Source organism: Chiloscyllium punctatum, chromosome 50, assembly GCF_047496795.1.
Source record: "Chiloscyllium punctatum isolate Juve2018m chromosome 50, sChiPun1.3, whole genome shotgun sequence".
Lineage (NCBI taxonomy): Eukaryota > Metazoa > Chordata > Chondrichthyes > Orectolobiformes > Hemiscylliidae > Chiloscyllium > Chiloscyllium punctatum.
The window spans coordinates 52,764,551-52,781,579 of record NC_092788.1 but is presented as its reverse complement, the minus strand read 5'-3'; the positions used below and the strand labels follow the sequence as shown (position 1 = coordinate 52,781,579).

Here is a 17,029-nt window from a genome sequence, read left to right as displayed (position 1 = left end):
ACCTCGAGAGCATAGGTTTAAGGTTGAAGGAGAAAGGTTTAAATGGCACTTATGCACATTGTGATGTATGTATGGAATGAGCTGAGAGAGAATGTAGACGATACTGATACTATGACAACATTTAAAAGGTATCTGGATGGGGATATGAATAATAAGGGTTTAGAGGTACATGGGCCAAATGCTGGTAAATGGGATGGATTTATTTAGATCTTCTGGTCAGCATAGATGAGTTGGACCAAAGGGTCTGTTTCCATGCTGTACCTCTCTATGACTTAAAAAGTTATGGAAGAGTTGGTGCTGGAGATTTTACAACACAAAGGAATGGAAAGACCCAGGACCTGAGTGTATCACAGGACATTGTGCGATGCTAGGGAAGAAATTATAGAGCCGCGAGCAAAGATATTTCTACAATTGACAGCCATGTGTGATGGGCTGGAAAGGCTGGAGGGTGGCATAGTGGGCAGTGAAGGAGGTTTTTTGAGATTGCAAAGGGATCTTGATGAAATGGGTGAATGGGCTGAAAAACTGTAGATGGTATTCAATCTGAATAAATGCGAGGTAGTGCACTTGGTAAAACAAACAAGGGTAGAGCTTGTACAATTAATGTTCGGGCCTCGGTTAGTATTTTAGAGCAGAGGGACCTCCGGGTTCAGGTACATAATCCTTGAAGCTTGCATCACAGGATGGATAAGACAGTGCTTGGCATGCCTGACTATTGCTCAGTCCATTGAGTGGTGGATTTGCGACGTCATGTTGAGATTGTGCAGACATTTAGGAGGCCTCTTCTGCACTCCTCTGTCCAGTTCTGGTCGCCCAGTTATAGGGAGGATATTATTAAGCTGCAGGGTGTCCAGCAGAGATTTACCAGGACATTGCTTGATCTGGAAGGCTTGAATTCTGTAAAATGGCTGGATCGGCTGAGTCTTTTTTCACTGGAGCCTGGAGTTTGAGATGTCATGTTATAAAAGTTTATTTTTTAAAAATGAGATATAGATCGATTTAATGGTAGTTGCCTTTTCCGTAGGATGGGGGAGTCTCAAGAGGAGAGACCACATTTTTAAGGTTAGAAGAGAGATTTGTTCAAAAAAAAAGGCATGGGGGCAAATTGTTACACAAAGGGTGTTTTGATTGTGGAATGAACTTCCTAAGGAAGGGTGGACGTGGTTACAATTACAACGTTTAAAAGACAGAGATACTAAACGAATATTTTGCATCAGTTTTTACTGTGGAAAAGGATATGGAAGATATAGAATGTAGGGAAATAAATGGTGACACCTTGCAAAATGTCCATATTACAGAGGAGCAAGTGCTGGATGTCTTGAAATGCATAAAGATGGATAAATTCCCAGGATCTGATCAGGTCTACCCTCGAACTCTGTGGGAAGCTAGAGAAGTGATTGCTGGGCCTCTTGCTGAGATATTTGTATCATTGATAGTCACACGTGAGGTGCCGGAAGACTGGAGGTCGGCTAACGTGGTGCCACTGTTTAAGAAGAGTGGTAAGGACAAGCCAGGGAATTATGGAGCAGTGAGCCTGACGTCGGTGGTGGGCAAGTTGTTGGAGGGAATCCTGAGGGACAGGATGTACGTGTATTTGAAATAGCAAGGACTGATTAGAGATAGAGATTTGTGTGTGGGAGATCATGTCTCACAAACTTGAATGAGTATTTTGAAGAAGTATCAAAGAAGATTGAAGAGGGCTCAGCGGTGGATGTGATCTATATGGACTTCAGTAAAGCGTTCGACAAGGATCCCCATGGGAGACCGATGAGCAAGATTTGATTTCACGGAATACAGGGAGAACTAGCAATTTGGATACAGAACTGGCTCAAAGGTAGAAGACAGAGGGTGGTGGTGGAGGTTTGCTTATCAGACTGGAAGTGGAGTGCCACAAGGATTGGGCCTAAGAATGGTGAATAGCCAAGGATAAGGGAGTCCAAAACTCAAGAGTACAAATGGGACGTAAGACAGCAAAGAATTGAAGAGGGAGCTGAGGGGCAACATTATCCACAGAGGATGGTGCACAGGCTGCCAGGGGAACATGGGAGAAACAAGAACAATGACAACATGGAAAAGACATTTGGGCAGGTACATGGAGAGGAGAAGATTTGAAGAGGTAAGGGCCGAACGCAAGCAAATGAGACTCATTCATTATAGGAAACAGGGAGAGCATTGATGAGTTGTACCACAGGTTCTGTTTCGTGCTGTATCACTCTGTATCCAGTTAAAGAAGATTGCAGTACCAAAATAAAGCATGTTGTAGACACTGAAGCAATTTACAGTGATAAGGATGGTAGTCTGGAATGCAGTACATTTCAAATATGTGGAGGACTATCGGGAAGGGAGGTAGTTACAGGGACAGGAACTATTATAGGAGTTAAAAATGACTGAAGACACCCGTGCACAAGCCATGCTATAGACACAAAGTTGCAGAGTAGTGAGTCTTAGCACAGTGATGGAGGGAGAACACAGAACAGAAAGATCCCAGCCAGCATTTCCAACCTCTCGACGGAGGCCTACTCTCCCCTTTGTTGTCCTGATGCTCACTAAGACAGCGCAGGCCTGGATTGATAACTCTGAACTCGCCATGCTGTCTCAGTGCAACATAAATTAAAGTAGAGGTGGTGATTGAGTCTGGGGTGTGTCTGTACTGTACTGTGCTCCCCATCCAGCACTGTATCTGTGTCATGTCCTGTTAGCGATGTTTGGAGCCCTCTCATTGCTCTCAGCTCTGTGCACTGTGAGTGATTTTACCTCACGGCAGGATTTATTGAAGACTCCACATCTCCCTTCCCTTTGTCTCTCTGGCTGACCAAACATCTTCAATGAGGTATTGGACGAGACCCCCAGCAATTGGGAGGTCTATTGAGTCAGGAACTTCCTAAATACCTAAAGGAGACAGAGAAATAGACAGAATAGAAAATTAGACTGATGCAGTGAGGGTTACACATAGAGAATGGAAATGAGCCCCACAGATATCTGGAAAATCCCACTCCATCCCTGGGTTGTGCTGTTGCATTTCTCTGGAGTGGAGAATTCTGTTGGCTCAGGATCTGGAGTAACTGGAAGAGTGGGAGGCGCTGACAGCGGCAGCAATTAGACTCACACAGTCAGGGATACCACATGGAGAGAGACTGAGTGATATCACCAGAGTGCTGCAAGACTTCAGGATCACACAATCATGTTGGAAGAACGGGTTTAGCTTCATGATGCCCTGGTATCAGTGCTCAGGGATGAGCAGCCAGTGAGCAGGCGAAGTGATGGCCGAGTGGTATTATTGCTAGAGTATGTATCCAAAACCTCAGCTAATGTTCAGGGGAAGAGGGTTTGAATCCCACCATGAGAAATGGTGGAGTTTGAAATTAATAATTTTAAAAATAGTAATTAACAATCCATAAATAAATATGAAACCATTGCTGATGTACAAAAATACCAAATACTTCTCCTTTCGAGAAGGACATCTGCTCATCATCACGTGATCTACACGACATACCCACAGCAAAGTGTTTGCCTCTCAATTACCCGCTGAAATGGCCGAGCAAGTTACTTAGCTCGAAGGCAGCTAGGGCTGGGCAAGAAAGGCTGGCCAGCCAGAGACACCCACATCCCATACCCGATTTAATAAATAATCCATTAGGATGGTCCCACTGGAACTGCACCGGAACCAGTGTCCTGGCCAATCATGTCGGTAGGTTTCTGTGACAGGGTTTTAAACTGACACAGAGGATGCTTGGACAGGGTTCAGGTGAAACGAGCTTTCCAAATGCAAAGAGAAAAGGTGAAGTATGGGAGCTGCATGGGAATGTGACTGAAGACAAACAGAAAGGAACAGGATGGGACAGAGTTTAACTACATCAGGGAATGTACATCAGGGAATAGGTCTGTGACAGGAAATATTAGGAAAGAGTAAATTATGTTTTTTTGGAATGGGATAATGTCTCTTCAACAAGGTAGATGGATTTGTGACACAGAGATAAAAGAGATTTAGACACCAGAGAGACGTGGTTACAGGGCGAACAAAAGGTGGACATAAATATTCAATGGTTCACAACCTTGTGCAAACTCAGGCAAAATGGGTAACGCTAACAATAATGGGTAACAAAGGCATTACAGAGAAAGCATTTGACCTCAGATCATGAAGTAGAGTCAGTCTGAATGTAAATTCGGGTTACTACTTGCAAAGGACACAAGCAGCAGAACAGTTTTGGCCACCGAACTGCATTCCATTGCACATCACTGCATTAAACAGGAACTCATTGGAATTTTTTAACAAACACATTGTGATAATTTTGGGAAACTTCAATATTCACATAATCTGGGACAGTCACACTGACAACAGTGATATTGGAAGAGGAGTTCAGAAAAAACTTTTTTCGGTGTTTTTTTTGAATAACAAATTGTGCAACTGGCTAGGGACATAACTATCTCAGAGCGACCGTTGCGTGATCAAACTTAGTGAATGAGTAATGTCACCTGGAGAGATCCTCAGAGAAATTGTAATAAAGTGCAGTTTAAAGAAATATAAAGTTTTAAAGTGAACCACAGAAAGGATAAGCTACAACTAGAAACAAAAACAGCCAATGACATGGGTTCGAGATGAGAACTGACCAAGGTAAACAGGCTAAACAGACTGAAATATGTGCCTGTACAAGAACAGTTTGAAGGAACAGTGTAAATCACTCAACAAAAGACCATTCCATTGAAACAGACAAAATCTCAGCAAGAAATTCCCACCAGCCCCTCATTCAGGACAAAATGGATCATATTACATTATGAGGCTTAGAAGATCACCAAAAAGTACTTAAAATCCTGAAGTGAGAGAATGTTCTAGGAGTAAGTGTTAAAGGGATTGCAAAGGGTCTGCTCGCAAAGGTTGGGCAGTGGGAAGAGGAATCAGTGTAAGGGTTTAATGTCACAAAAGGAACAGTGAGGGGTGAAGGTGCTGGAGATAGTGAGAGTGTTACAGAGAGTGGTCAGGACCTGAACGGTGTTACAAAGCCAGTCTGCATTTCTGCAGCTGGAGGGGTTTGCAGAGGTAGGGAGGGACATATGTATTTTTATTCATTCATGGGATGTCGGTGTTACTGCTAATTACACAGAGGACAGCTCAGAGTCAGCCATATTGTCGTGGGTCTGGAGTCACATGTTAGCCAGACCAAGTTAGAATGTCAGATATTCTACACAAAAGGAGGTCAGCGAACCAGATGAGTTCTTCCCACTGATCAACAATGGTTTTATGGTGGCCTGACCAATGTCTTGTACAGATACAACATGGCGTCCCAACTCCTACTGTTAATGCTCTGCCCAGTGAAGGAAACCACCCCAAACACCTTCTTCACCAGCCTGTCTATCTGTGCCACCACTTTTAAAGAACTGTGTACCTGGGTCACTGATTGACAACACGACCCAGGGCTCTAACATTAACTGGAAAAGTAACACCCAGGTGTGTTTCACCAAAATGACACAATTCACATTTATCTAATTAAACTCTATCTGCTATACTTCAGCCCACTATCCCAGCAGTACTGTTCATCCTGTTGTATCACAGATGACCTGTCCAGTTTACCACCAATTTCAGTGTCACCCAAAAAACTTATTTAATTTACTTACCAATATTCCCATCCAAACCATTTATCCAAATGACAAACAACAGTGGGCCCACTCCACCGCTGTTCACATGTCTCCAGTCAGAAAAACAACATGTCTCCCATCACCCTCTGTCTCCTACCATCAAGACCAATTTTCTGTCCAGTTGACTAGCTCCTCCTGAATGCCATATCCTTTCACACTGATCTGACCTTATTACCCAGTTTACCATATGACACGTAGAACACAGAACAGTACAGAACAAGACCCTTCGGCCATGATGATATGCCAATCTTTTATCCGACCGTAAGATAAGAAAAAAGTGGCAGACAGAGTTGAGTTCAGATAAATGCGAGGTGCTGCATTTTGGGAAAGCAAATCTTAGCAGGACTTATGCACTTAATGGTAAGTTTTGAGGGAGTGTTTCTGAACCAAGAGACCTTGAGGTTCAGGTTCATGGCTCCTTGAAAGTGAAGTCGCAGGTAGATAGGATAGTGAAGAAGGCGTTTGGTATGCTTTCCTTTATGGGTCAGATTATTGAGTACAGGAGTTGGGAGGTCATGTTGCGACTGTACAGCACATTAGTTAGGCCACTGTTGGAATATTGCGTGCAATTCTGGTCTCCTTACTATTGGAAAGATGTTGGGAAACTTGAAAGCGTTCAGAAAAGATTTATAAGTATGTTGGCAGGGTTGGAGGATTTGAGCTATAGGGAGAGGCTGAACTGGCTGGGGCTTTTTTCATTGGAGTGTTGGAGGCTGAGGGGTGACCTTATAGAGGTTTACAAAATTATGAAGGGCATGGATAGGATAAATAGACAAAGTCTTTTCCCTGGGGTTGGGAAGTCCATAGGTTTAGGATAAGAGGGGAAAGATATAAAAGAGACCTAAGGGGCAACTTTTTCACATAGAGGGTGGTATGTGTATGGAATGAGCTGCCAGAAGAAGAAATGGAGGCTGGTACAATTGCAACATTTAAGAGGTATTTGGATGGGTATATGAATATGAAGGGTTTGGAAGGATATGGACCAGGTGCTGGCAGGTGGGACTAGATTGGGTTGGGATATCTGATCAGCATGGACGGGTTGGACCGAAGGGTCTGTTTCCATGCTGTACGTCTCTATTACTCTAACTTCCATTCCCTTCATTTTATTATCATCCATGTGCCTATCCAGAAGTATATTAAATGTCCCTAATGCATCTAATTTTACTGCCACCGCTGGCAGTGCACTCCACATACACCACTCTATATGTAACAAACCTACCTCTGAGATCTCCCCTTAAGCATCTGCTAATCGCCAGAAAATTATAACCCCTTGTAATAACTACTTATGACAGGGTAAAAAAATCTCTCTCTATTCACCATCTATGACTCTCATCACCTTGTTCACCTCTGCCATGTCACCCCTCACCCTTCTTCACTCCAATGAGAAAAGCCTTAGCTCCCTCAACCTTTCTTCATAAGACATGTTCTCCAGTACAGACAGCATCCTGGTAAATCTCCTCTTCACCCTCTCTAAAACTTCCACATCCTTCCTGTAATGAAGGGACCAGAACTGAACACAATATTCCAACTGGGGTCTAAGCAGGGCTCTATAGAACTGCAACATAACCTCACGGCTTTAAAACTCAATTCCCAAACTAATGAAATCCCACACAATATATTCCTTCTTAACAAGCCGATCAGCTTGGGTGGCAACGTTGAGGGATCTATGGATCTGTTCCTCCACACTGCCAAGGATCCTACCATCAACCAGGAATTCTGCATTCAAATTCAATCTTCTAAAATGAATGACTTCACACTTTTCCAGATTGAACTCCATCTGCTACTTCTCAGCATCTTGTCAATGGCCCGTTGCAACCGACAACAGCCCCCCACACTATCAACCACTCCACCAACCTTTGTGTCATTGGGAAACTTACTAACCAACTCTTCCACTCACACATCCAACTTATTCATAAAATCACAGAGAGCAGAGGTCCTGTAACCTCTCCCTGCAGGAAACCACTGGGCACTGAGCTCCAGGATGAATGCTGTCCATTTATCATCACCGTCTGTTTTCTGTGGGCCAGTAATCCTGTACCCAGACAGACAGGTTTCCCTGTATCCCATGCCTCCATACTTTCTGAATGAGCCATAAAGGTGTTTCGTCACATTCTCAAAAGATTGATTAAGAATTGTCAGGCATGACCTGCCCCTTACAAAACCATGCTGACTATCTCTGATCAATCTATGGTTTCCTGTCTCTCAGAGTCTTCTCCAATAATCTGCACACCATAGACATAAGACTGACACGTGTGCAATTCCCAGGATTATCCCTATTCCCTTTCCTGAACAAGGGAATAATATTTTCCTGCCTCCAATCGTCTGGTCCAACTCCAGTGGACAGTGAGGGTGCAAAGGTCATCACCCAGGTGCGCAGCAATCCATTCCCTCGCTTCGGATAGTAACTTTGGATGCATCCAGTCTGGCTCAGTGACTTATCTTTTACAAAATTCTCAGCACATCCTCCTTAACATCCACCTGTTCACGTACATCAGCCTGTTTCACACTGTCCTAACAAATGACAAGGTCCCTCTCAGCAGTGAATACTGAGGCATAGTATTCATTAAGGACCTTGCTTACCTCCTGTGACTCCAGGCACAAGTTCCTTCCACTGTCCCTGACCGGCCCTATCCTCACTCTGGCCTTGCTCTTGTTCCTCCCATAAGTGGAGAATACCTTACGGTTTTCCTTAATCCTTCCCAACAATGCTTTATCACGTCCCCTTCTAGTTGCCCTAAGTCCAATCCACGGTTTCTTCTTGGTACCTTCAGAGAATCCCTACTGTGTGGAAATGGGCCATTTGGCCCAACACCTCCATACCAACCTTCCAAACAGTATCCAACCCAGCCCCATTCCCCCACCCTATTACTCTCCATTTGCCCTAACTACTGCGCCACACCTGCACATCCGTGAACACTATGGGTAATTTAGCATGGCTGAGTCACATAATCTGCATATCTTTGGGCTGTTGGGGGAAACCACAGCACCTGGGGGAAAAACCATGCAGACACGGGAAGAATGTGCAAACTCCCCACAGACAGTCGCCTGAGGCTGGAATCGAAATGGAGTCAGTGGTGTTATGAGGTCGCAGTGCTAACCACTGAGACACCGTGCCACCCATTGTAACTCTCTGGAGCCCTGTCTGATCCTTGCTTCCACGACCTTAAGTAAACTTTCTCCTTCCTCTTGACTAGATGCTAAAGTCCATGTGGACAACGTTGACTGCTCTGCCTTCATCTATCTTTGGCCACCTCCTCGAAGAGTCAATCCGGTTTGTGAAACGTAATTTTCCAATCACAAAGCCCTGCTGACCATCTCAAATCAGCCCTTGCCTTTGTAAATGTAAGGAGCTCCTTTCTCTCAGAATCTCCTCCAACAACTTCCCCATCACTGGGCTCACTGGGATGTAATTTCCTGGCTTTTCCCTGCAGCCCTTAAGTGATGGAACAGCATTCACCGCCCTCCAGTCTTCCAACACCTCATTGTGTCTGTGGATCATATAAATATCTCTGTTAGAGACACTGCAATCTCTTCCCTAGCTTCCCACAATATTCTAGGATCGACCTAATGAGCTGCTGAGGATTGATCTACCTTTATTTGTTTTAAGATTCCAGCACTTTCTCTTCTCTGGTGAGGATTCTTTCCAAGACATCACTATTTACTTCCTCAAGTTCCCGAGCTTCCATGTCTTTCGCCACAGTAAACACTGACAAAGATTATTTTGTCTAATATCTCACCCATCTCCTCTGGTTCCACACATGGGCGACCTTATGGATCTTTAAGAGGCTCTATTCTCTACCAAGTTACTCTTTAGCCCTTATTGAAACTTGCGTAAAGGCTTCTGAGAATTGAAATACATCATATCCCCCGTACCACGACACCTTGCTACGCCATTACAATTCTGCCACAAATTCACACCAACAAATTAAATTCAACAGGCTCAAAAACAAATTCTCTTTAAATCAATTGGCTTTCTAAGTGGCCAGTTATTGTATATTGACATATCATTTCTAACAATTTCAGTTTGCTCCTGACTTATTGTTAGGCTAACACTATTTGGTTTCAGACTGACAGCAGAAAGGGTTGAGGGAGTTCTTGTTTATCAATCTGAAAAAGGTAGCTCACAGGGTCAGCAGGTAATAAAGAAGGCAAATCAAATGCTGACATTTATTACAGAGGGAATGGAGTCTAAAAATAGGCAGGTCTAGCTAAAACTATGCAAGGTACAAGTCAGACCACACCTCGAATATTATGAACAGTGTGAGTGCCCGGAGGAAAGATATTGTTGCATTGGAGGCAGTCCAGAGAAGGTTCACTCGGCTGATCCTGGGAATGGAGGGATTTTCTAATGAGAAGAGGTGGAGTATGTTGAGGTTGAACCCATTGAAGTTTAGATAATGAGAGAGAAATGGAATGAAACATCCAAGATTCTGAGGGAGTCTGATCGGGCAGATGCTGGGAAGTTAGTAAATAGAACAGTAGAGCACAGCAACAGGCCCTTCGGCCCACCACGTCAATGCTGTCCAATGTACTATTCTAACTCATACCATCTGCTTGCACATGGATCTAGATCCCTCTATTCTCTGCCTGTTCATGTTTCTGTCTAAATCCCACTTCAAACCTTTACTCACATTTCTGCTTCTACGACCTCCCTCGGTAACATCCACTCTACGTGAAAAAAACTTGTCTCACACATCTCATTTAAACTTCCTCTTTCTCACCTTTAACATATGCGCTCCAGTATTTGAAACTTACACATTGGAAAAGAGATTCTGACTGTCTACATTATTTATCCCTGTTCCAAATGTTATATTCCTGTACCTGGTCACCTGTCAGCCTCTGATAGTCTCACAAAACAATCCAACTTTGTTTAATTTGCTCTTACACCAAACACACCCTTAAAAACCCTAATACTGGCAACATGCTGATAAAACCCTTTTGCACCCTCTCCAAAGCCTCCCCATCCTCCCTATTATGTGGAGATGAGACCTGCACACAGTACTCCAACTGTGGCCAAACAAATGTTTTATAGAAATACAGCATCAGATGCAAACCACTGTACTCAACATTGTGACTGATGAAGGCTAGTACTCCATTTGCTTTCTTTCCCATCCGAAACACTTCTGTTGCCATTTTCTGGGAGTTACTGACTTGCACCAAAATTCTTCTGTGTATCAATATCCCTCAGTATACTAATGATCTTTTTGAATTTGACATCATCTCACACTTGTCCAGATTAACTCAATTTGCCATTTCTGTCTATCTCTCCAACTGTTCTGTAAACTCCTGCAGATGTTAATGAATCAGCGAAACAAAGGTTTTGTGGAAAAGGCAGGAAAGTAGAGTTGAACAGTATCAGATCAGCCATGATCTGATTGAAGGACAGAGCATACTCGATGGAATGGCCTCATTCCCCTGCTACATCTCATGGTCTGAGCACAAACTCAATATATCCTGCATAATATTATGGGTCTCTGCTCACAAAACTCCGTTATAATGGGATTATTGGATATTTATTAGTACACAGCATTTGATCTACAAATATGATATGATGTTATAGAAAACCATCTCACATACAATCCAGGATTCTATCCATCACAGCACTGATAGTCAGTGCTGTATCAGTCGGCATGGAGACCACTGTCACACACAGTTACTGTACTGCCCTTGCCATAAGTACATTCAGTGTCCTGACTGTAACCATATTGACATTCCCATCACTGGTTGGTGCTTACAAAAGAATTCCTGCTAACGGTTGCTGCTGTTTGCTTATTCTCAGCTCCACTTTTGATATTCAGATCCACATTACTTTCTCATCAATGCATTAAACTCATCATTCCTTCACAAGTTGTTGGCGTTTTTCCTAGTCTGCCTATTGGGACTAGATTGGGTTGGGATAGCTGGTCAGCATGGATGGGTTGGACCTAAGGGTCGGTTTCCATGCTGCACATCTCTCTGACTCTATAACTCTGTCCCAACAACCCTTCAGTTTTCACTTCCCAGTGATGGTCATTCTGCAGCTAAATCTCCGAAATGACAGTTCCATCATATCTGATCACTGTCATTCCTTCTCCCTTATGGCGAATACAGGGAGTCATTCCTCAGTAGTGGGGGGTTGAACAGATGGGTAGAGATTACAGAGATAGGAAGGCTTACAGGGGCTCGAGGATGTTAAGAGTTAAACAAAGTTACATCTGGTCAAGAATGTTCATGGGACAAAGGGGTTTGAGGATTGGAGGCATTTACAGAGATAATGTAGCTGGATTAGATTCTGGAGATAGAGATAAGGGTGGATGTAGGGAGAGGCAGGCAGTTTGAGAGGCACAGACGGGGAGTGTTTCCGGGAGAAGTGTATTGTGAATACTAACAGAGATATGGAAGATTGTCGTGACTGAAGAAGTTTACAGTTATAAGAAGGCTTCTCGGTTCTGAAGGTTACAGAGATCAGAAGGCAATGGAGAATGCCAGGTTACTTGGTTGGAGACAGTTACACAGATGGGGAGGGTTGCACAAACTGAAAGAGGTCCCTGTGGTCGGGAGGGGTATGCTGTCGGGAATGAGGGTGAAATTTAACAAGATAAAGGTCAAAGAATTGGAGAAGGATTAGGAGATTACAAATTTTTCACAGCTAAGGAAGGGTTGTAGGAGCAGGAGAAGAATACATAGGTAGGGACGGATGGAGAGGTTAAAGACAAATACATTGACATGGAGGGTGGTATTGGTGGGAAAAGCTCAGAGGGATAGACAAGGCTGTCAGGGTTTACAGGGATGAAGGAATTTAGTATCTACTGCAGAAGGTTAGGGATTAGGGTGTTAGGGACTGGAGAACCTGACAGAGACAGAGACAGAGACAGAGACACAGAGAATGATGTGGACTAGAGGAGATTTCAAACAGAGGAAGGATTATCGGGACTGGAGAATATTACAGAGATCACTAAAACAGCATGGGCCAGGTTTGATGCCTGCAATCCGCTATGCTGTCGCATTGAGGAGCAGTACAGCAGAGGTGAAAGCAGGATCCTCACAAGATGGTGGAAATGAGGCCTAGAATGTTGCTGTTCCTTGACCAGCTCTGTATCTATGTCCGGTCTTCCAAGTCTGAATATAGAAGTCTACTACCTCCACCCTGTGCTGTTTACTGTGAGCGATCTTACCGGCTGCAGGAATTACTGAAGGATCCAGATCTCCCTCTCCATCTCTGTCTGGCTGACCAACCAGTTTCAATGAGGTGATGGATGAGACAGGAGTTAGGAACATCTTGAGGACCTGCATGTGACAGAAATAGACAGAATGGGAAAGTAGACTGATGCAATGAGGATAACACATGCAGAATGGCGCTGAGTCCAGCAGAGATCTCGATAATCCCATCCCTTGCCTGTGCTGCTGCATCTCTCTGGAATGGACAATTCTGTTGACTCAGGATCTCAGACCATCTTTAAGAGGGAGAAATGCTGACAGAGGCAGTAAATAGACCGACACAGCGAGGGGCACCACATGGAGACGTACTGAGTGACAGCACATGATTAGATTTTGTATTAACAGGGAATTGATTGAATTTGTAACAAAGACACTGGGATAATTGTGAGGGGATTCAACCTTCCTATCTCATCATCTCTTTGGCAGTGGTTAACAGATGAGGCTGACTCTCTCCCACTCTCAGTGGGGGTGGGGGAGTCTGGAGTTGGCTGTACAGACCGATGTGGCCTTCCACAGACTCTGTTACACTTGAGGCAGAAGGTGGACATTGAAAGGGGGTTGGTGAGGCGTTGATATGACAGCGCGCTCCTTGTGCTGTTTTCTCCTGGATTCCCGTTTTCCCCACAGTAAGTCTCGAGGTGCTCGACACCTTCCCAATGCTCCTTCCCCCTTCAGACGGTCTTGGCCGATTTGATTAAGAGATGAAAAAGAACCGATCAATTCTGAAGTAACCAACATTTAGAAATGTGGAGGAGTGCAGGAGGAAGAGAAAACATTGTCAGTGTTTAATTAGAGTAGCGGAACAGGGAGAATTGAAGGTGCTGGAGGTGGTGAGAGTGTTACAGAGAGGGGCAAAGGCCTGAACAACGTTACAAAGCCAGTACGGATTGCTGCAGCCAGAGCTGTTTGCAAAGGTAGGGATAGACATATGTATTTTTCATTGATTCATTCACGGCCTAAGGATGTCACCGGTTGGTCCAGCATACATTACACTACTGCTAATTGCCCAGAGGCAGCTCAGAGTCAGCCATATTGCTGTGGGACTGGAGTCACATGTGAGCCAGACCAGGTAAGAATGTCAGATATCCCTCCCTAAAGGACATACGTGAACAAGTTGATTTTTTCCAGATAATCCACAATGTTTATACAGAGGCCTCACTAATGTCCTGTACAGATACACCATGACATCCCAACTCCTACTCTCAATGCTCTGCCCAATGAAGGGTAACCCTCCCAAACGCCTGCTTCACCAGCCTGTCTACTCGTGATGCTACTTTCAAAAAACTGTGTACCTGCATCCCTGGGTCACTGATTGACAATGGTACCCAGGGCCCGAACATTAATTGTACAAGTCCAGCCTGATCTGCTTTACCACACTACAACATCTTGCATTTCTCCACCTGTTATTCCTAACCTCACTGGTCCAACAGTACTCTTGATCCATTGTACTCTTCGATAATCCTCTTCACTGTCCACTTTATCACCAATTTCAGTCTCACTCACAAACTTGCTAACCATGACTCCTATATTATCATCCAAATTGTTTATATAAATGATGCACAACAGTGACCCAGCACCGAACCCTATCGCACACCGTTGGTCAAAAGCCTGCAGTTTGAGCAGAAACCCTCTATGAGCATGTTCTGTCTCCTACCGTCAATCCTGTTTTGTATCCATTTGGTGAGCACTCCCTGGTTATGTCTGATCTAAACTTACTAACCAGTCTGCCATGCAGAAACTTGTCAAAGGCCTTGCTAAAATTCATGTGGACATCATGAACTGCTCTGCTTTGACCTCTCACTTGTCTACCTCCACACTCAGGTTTGAAACATGATTCCCCATGCACAAAGCCATGCTGATGATCGTTAATCTGTCCTTACCTTTCCAAATGCACGATGATCGTTTCTCTCAGAATCTCCTCCAACAACTTACCACCCTTGCCATCAGTCTCACTGGTCTGTAGTGGCTGTTGATGATGCAAATATCTCTGGGAGGGGCCCTCTAATTTCCTTCCTCGCTTCTCACAAGGCGCTGGGATACATCTGATCATGTCCCAAGGTTTTATCTAACTTTTAGCATTTTAAGACATCCAGCACCTCCTGTTCTCCGATGTGCACTCTTTCCAAGACATCACTATGTATTTCCCAAGTTCCCGAGCTTCCATGTCTTTATCCACAGTAAATCCGAATGCAAAATATTTGTTCAGTATCTCACCCATCAGCAGTGATTCCACACAGACAGCTTCATTGATCTTTCAGGGGCCCTATTCTCTCACGAGCTAAGTTTTAGCCCTTGTTGAAACTTGTCAAAATGCTTCTGAAATTTCAAATATCCCTCCACCGCAACTAGCCTCCCCCACCCTTATCTATTCTGCATTTATGGTCACACCAAAATATAGAATACAACAGATTTAAAAATATTCCCCTTTTATAAAATCATACATCTCCTATTGTTTCTAAACATCCAGTTATCATTTATTGTCATATCCTTTATAACACATTCCAGCACGTTCCCAACTTACTGTCAAACTAACACCGTTTGGTTTCAGACTGACTGCACAAAGGATTTTGGGAATCCTTGTGAATCAATCTGAAAAAGGGAGCTTACAGGATCAGCAGGTAATCGAGAAGGCAAAGGGAATGGAGTTGAAATATAGGGAGGGCTTGCTAAAACGATGCAAAGTACAAGTCAGACCACACCTAGATTATATTGAACAGTATGCGTGCCCTAAGGAAAGACATTCTTGTATTAGAGGCAGGCCAGGGAAGGTTCGCTCGGCTGAGCCTGGAGATGGCAGGATTTTCCAATGAGAAGAGGTGGAGTAGATTGACCTTGAACCTATTGGGATTTTGAAGAATGGGAGAGAAATTGAATGAAACATCCAGGATTGTGAGGGGCTTTGACAGGGTGGATGCCATGAAGTTAGAAACTAGAACAGTACAGCACAGTAATAGGCCCTTCGGCCCACCATGACTGTGCTGACCATTGTGCTATACTAAACTAATCCCATCTGCCTGCACATGGGCGATATCCCTCTATTCTCGGCCTGTTCATGTTTCTGTCTAAATGCCCTTCAAAACTTTACTCTCGTTGCCACCTCTCCCACCTCCTGAGCAGCTTCTACCCTCTCGGTAAAGACAACTGGTCTCATTCATCTCACTTAAAACTTCTCACTCTCCCTTAAACCGAGGTACCCTAGTATTTGATATTTCTACATTGGAAGGAGGATTCCAACTATCCACACTATTCACGCCTCTTCTAATGCTATATGTACCAGGTCACCCCTCAGTGTCCGATACTCTCGCAAAACAATCCAACTGCGTCCAACCTCCTTACAGTAAACACATTCTCATCCAGGCAACATTCTGCCAACCCTCTGTTGCACGCTCCCCAAAACCTCCACATCCTTCCTGTGGTGTGTCGATGAGAACGACACGCAACCTTCCAAACATGGCCGAATGAAGTTTCATTCAGTCACAACATGACATGCAAACGTCTGTACTCAATACTGTGACCAATGAAGGGAAACCTACCATACTCCTCCTTTACCACCACATCCTGTTGTGTTGTTATTTTGAGGGAGCTATGGATTTGCATCCAAGGTCATCTGTTTACCAATGTTTCCAAGTAGTCAATTAGTGTACTTCTCTCTTCCATTTGACTTCATAAATGCATCACTTCACACCTGCCCCGATGAAATTCAATTTGCCACATCTCTGCCCAGCGTTCCAGCTGATCTACACACTGCTGCAACCTTTAACACTCTTCCTCACTATCCACAATTCCCCTAACTATCTCTAATCATTACGTGCCTTTCCAAATGTCGTCTGCAAAATTACTAATCAAACTGCTCACCTATCATCTGAATCACAGATATAAATTACTCACAGACATCGCAGCACTGATCCTTGTGAAACAGCATTGGCCACAGACGTCCAATCAGAAATTCACCACTCCACATGCCTCTGTCTACTATCACCAAGAAAATATTGCATCCAACTTAACAACGAGCATGGATTGTGATTTGATCATCCAGATCCCCCTTGCTATTTGGAAGCTGTCCATTCAAAATGATTCTATATTTTGATTAAATACAGATTAAATTGGCTGTCTCACTAATGCGCTGACTGCGTCCTTTCTTCACAACAAAACAGGACCTTGTTTGGTTTTCTGCTAATCCTGCCTAAATCCCTACAATCCC

At 44.0% G+C, this 17,029-nt stretch overlaps 1 long non-coding RNA gene across 1 annotated transcript; it reads right to left on the bottom strand.

Moving 5' to 3' along the window:
- Positions 1 to 2,764: 2,764 nt before the first annotated feature.
- LOC140469997 (uncharacterized) lies at positions 2,765 to 16,798 on the bottom strand. Its single transcript, XR_011956290.1, has 3 exons — positions 16,717 to 16,798; positions 12,786 to 12,897; positions 2,765 to 2,889 (listed from the first exon to the last, which is right to left on the bottom strand). It is a non-coding gene; the product is annotated as an uncharacterized lncRNA (long non-coding RNA).
- Positions 16,799 to 17,029: the final 231 nt, after the last annotated feature.